Source organism: Bos mutus, chromosome 21 (assembly GCF_027580195.1).
Source record: "Bos mutus isolate GX-2022 chromosome 21, NWIPB_WYAK_1.1, whole genome shotgun sequence".
Taxonomy (NCBI): Eukaryota; Metazoa; Chordata; class Mammalia; order Artiodactyla; family Bovidae; genus Bos; species Bos mutus.
In genome coordinates, this window is record NC_091637.1 from 11,090,797 (window position 1) to 11,095,226 (window position 4,430).

At 37.8% G+C, this 4,430-nt stretch overlaps 1 long non-coding RNA gene across 1 annotated transcript in view; it reads left to right on the plus strand.

The window, feature by feature from the left end:
- Window positions 1-275: 275 nt before the first annotated feature.
- The window catches only part of LOC138984382 (uncharacterized), a 15,537-nt gene continuing 11,382 nt past the window's right edge, over window positions 276-4,430 (plus strand). Inside the window, exon 1 of the long non-coding RNA XR_011461636.1 lies at window positions 276-500. This is a non-coding gene — a long non-coding RNA (uncharacterized lncRNA). The remainder of the gene's footprint in view (window positions 501-4,430) is intronic.

Here is a 4,430-nt window from a genome sequence, read left to right on the forward strand (position 1 = left end):
TCCCCCTTTATTTATTTATTTTCTAGCTTTTCCAAGAGAGAGGCTTTCTCAGCTGTAGGATGCAATTTGTGTTGCTGTCTTTTTCCACTTTCACCCTCAGCTTCTGAAGGAGAGGGGTGTTGTGGTTTTTCTAACTCTAAATACTCAGAAGGGAGAGGGGATGGCTGTGTGGTCTCCTAACCGAGCAGGGCATGGCCCTTTCGCAGCCTGTGGGACCTGCTTTTTGCTCTCCAGAACATTTATAAACCATTCTGGTCAGATTATGGGAAAAGGCCCTCACATGAAACGCGTCTGGTGGTCTCAGCCAAATTCTGGTGAGACTGGAGTTTTCTCAGCACCACCCAGGATTGGAACCAATTCCTGTGAAGCTCAGTTCCAAAACCCAATCATTAGGCTCACAGCTACTTTGAAAGGGTCAAGGAAGGATGTCAGCAGTTTGGGTGGCCTGTCTGAGTGCCCACTTTGGAACAGTGAGCAGGACACCTACAAGCCTTCTGATGGTGAGTTTTAGGGTCATACTTTTTTTCTGTTTTTCCATTTACATCATATGTCACTGCCTGCAATCTCCCTAAATGCTCAGCAGAGAAAATGCACGCTTCACTGTTGAATTGCAGCCAGCATATCACAGAAGGAGTTGATGCCAGTGGCAAGCAGGCCAGAGCTGATCATGTGGGCTTGGGGTGAGGAGAGCTGGCCATGCAAATGTGGACAAGCATTAACCTTGAAAACTGCCTGAAATTAGCATTACATAAATCTTTCCTCACCTCTTGCTTTAAATATTTAATTCCAGCAAACCCTCCATGTTGATCCCAACATGGTGATAATATTTATGATATTAAGTTTATCTTTCTGGGAAAATAGAAAGTCTATGGCTTCTAATATATGTCTTAAACCTGATTCTTGGGACAAGTTCATTTCTAGGTCATATAAACCTTGGGAATGGAAGGGACTTTTACTCCTCTCATTTTTTTCTTTTTTTAATGTATTCCTGATGTTTAATTTAATTTTCAGTGTTTTTTTTTTGAATTATTGACAAATAAAAGTTGTATACATTTAATATATTTCACTACATATTTGATATATGTTTCCATTGTGATCATGCTAATTAAATTAATTAACATTTTTAAAGATCTTTTTATGTGGACCATTTTTAAAATCTTTATTGAATTTGTTATAATATTTCTTCTGTTTTATGTTTTGTTTTTTTGACCCCCAAGGCATATGGGATCTTAGTTCCCCGACCAGGGATCAAACCCATACCCTTTGCATTGGAAGTTGAAGTCCTAACCACTGGACTGCCAGGGAAGTCCCGATTAACATTTTTGACTTTAACTTTTGAAAAATGTAAGTTGTTGAAGAGGAATTTACATCTCTTTGAAATGAAAAATATCACAAGGACAATTTTTGAATGACCACTGAGTTTCTCCTCATGAAAGCGGCCTCAATTCTCTCTTGTGGCTTCACATTCTCACAACTATTGCTTCATTCTCTCTCCCTGACCCTTCAAAGAATAGGTATTGAGCTTCTACAGAGGTCAGTTTTCTGTGATTTAGTAGGAAAAGCAAAAATAGTCAGTGATGGGAGCAGTCAAAAGAGAGTATCAATGTTGGAAAAAATTAAACATGTAGGTCACTCTAGGTGGTGATTTATTACCATACTTAGATAAAATGCATTTAACTTTAGCTTGACATTCTTTATCACACACACAAAAGTTTGCATCCAGCTGCAGGGGGTGGGGGAGTAACTGCGATCTCTATAGATTTTGAACATTCATCTTAATGGTCCACTTCCCCTCCATGGGACAAAATCGCCAACATCGTTAATAGGAGAAAATCCTTTATCGACTGATTCATTTCCATGTTTTGTTTCTGCAGCGAGACGGGATATCCTGTAAGGTGGCAAAAGGGAGGGAAAATTAGTACTATCCGTTTTTGATTTGCCATTATTATATTGTTATTTCTGCTCTCAAGATGGTATTTTATTTATCTACTGGTTTTCATATATAACAAGTATTTTTGGTGATGTTTTTCTCCTCTCCCTTCCCAGTTTACCCGGGTTAAAAAATTGCTCTTGGCAGGATTTGGAAGGGAGTTTACTTTTGTCACATAAAGAAGTCATTATCATTTAATATTTGCTTCTTTTATTAAAACTAACTAATGGGATAGTTATTAGGTACCCCCATTTACTGAATAAAAGCCTTGGTTTATTTTGTTTGTTTTGCCTAAGTATGGGAAATACTTTTGATTGATTTTAGAAGAAGAATTACCAGACTGAAGAGAGACATTCCACTGCCTGAGCAAGCACACACAAGTTACAAGTATCTTTCAGATGCTCATTAGTCAGCTAAAACCAGGAAATAAATATTCTACTGTTTTGTGATCACTTCCAGTTACTGCTGTCACAGGAAACATAAACGAGAGGGAGATGATCTGAGAAAAACTGGGTCCCAGTTGGACCCCGACCAATTCACATACCACACACACCTCACCAGGACATTCAGCCCTGGTGAAAAGAAGCAGATGAGTCTGCTGCTACCCTAGAAATATTTGAAACTGGCCACATTTATTTCTGAAACTTCAAACACTCAAAGCTTTAGAAAAGTATTTTTTTCTGGATTATTAAGCTTTGTTGCATTTTTGTCAAGTACGAAATGCTACATTTCAAAGCAGTATATATCTCTAGAACAAAGCTTGAAGATTTTCCCATTGAATAGACTTTTCTTCCCTGGTTCCCCAGACGGTAAAGAATCTGACTGCAATGCAGGAGACCTGGGGTTCAGTCTCTGGGTAGGGAAGATCCCCTTGAGAAGGGAATGGCAACCCACTCCAGTATTCTTACCTGGAGAATTCCATGCACATAGAAGCCGGGTGGGCTACAGTCCATGGGGTCAAAAAGAGTCAGACATGACTGAACGACAAACACTTTCACTTTCACTAGAGAATTAATAAAACGTTTCTCTGAATTTTGAATATACTTTAGTGTTCTATGAAACATAGGACAGATCTTGGCAAACAACTATTCATAAGGTCATGATTTTACAAATAAGCACCTTTGAAATAAGGACAGGAAGGCAGTATATTGCTTGACATCAGAGGATAGAAAACAGAAATAAACCAATTCTAAATTATCGAGAGACTTCATTTTGTAAGATGGATCCTTCTTGTGTTATATCTTCTTCATTTTTTACAGAATGTGACTCCTGAAGTGGCAGCCTTTTCTCAAGATGTTCATCTTGAATATAAGAAACAAATTAATCAAAAAATGAGTAAACAGACAATGGAGGTGAAGTGTTAGGAATGTGGACAGTATGTGAGTAGGAAGTTGTCCTCCGGAGTCCAGTGCATCATTTCCTGCAGCTTCTGTTTCCACCTCACCTTCCTCTTGTCCATTCATCCCCCTGTTTTTCCATGGTCTATGTCCTGTGGCCTGTAAGGCTGTTTCATGCTGAGTTCCAGTTTTGCTTTTTCTAATCTACATTTCCCTTCAAGATTAGACCAGAGGTCAAAGAGAATTTCTGCTTACCCACTATCTCCTCCTCTGATTATTTCTATTACATCAATCTTCCTTGTCGTTCTTAATAATGAGTTCTAGCTTAGAATGTGTTTGATATCAGTTAATATAAGACACTGGGGAAAAATTAGAAGGACCCCAAAATTTACCTGCCACATATCCTTTGGAAAGTGTGTACCTCAGTTAAATTGTGAGAGGAAAAACGTTCGCATTTTCTTCTAAATCGCTGGACGTTAGCCACTCTTTACTCCCTCTTCAAATCACCTCCTATGTCCTTCCCAACAATCTGCACATACGGTGGAGGAAATGGAAACTCTGTCCAAGACAGTCACTCCATTGTCCTTGTAAATCTGATGGGACATAACTCAGCACAACACAAACCGTAGATTACAATTTACTTGTTAGAAATATCCCAGGGAACATTTTACACTTTAAAATATGTGCTTTCAATTTGTTAACTAGCTTGTTTGTTTCTGTTTGGTTTTCTTTAAAAAAAAAAAAAAATTTATAGAATTGATTGGTAATTTGGACATTGATAACAGAAAGATTCTTTTGACAAATGAGTCAAAGAATGTTTTATATAAAAGAGGATTTTCACTGAGGAAAAAATATTTTGAGATAAACAGTCCGATTAGGCATTGTATACAATCAGAAAAGAAAACTATGCCAACCAGTTCTGGGTACTTCATTCCCTCAAACAACCAAAGGGTAAATTGAGGCAATTATCCCAAACACTTTTTCTTAATTACAGGGACTTCAGTAGGTAAGCAGGTTCTGGGCCTAAATTTTTGCAATAATTATCTTAATTTACACTTTGTTTTGCATGTGAAGACACTGCCTAAGCATCATGGTCACTTATAATTGTGTTTTTGAACTCTGTAACTAAACACATTTGAAAACAGTAATTGGTACAAAAGGTA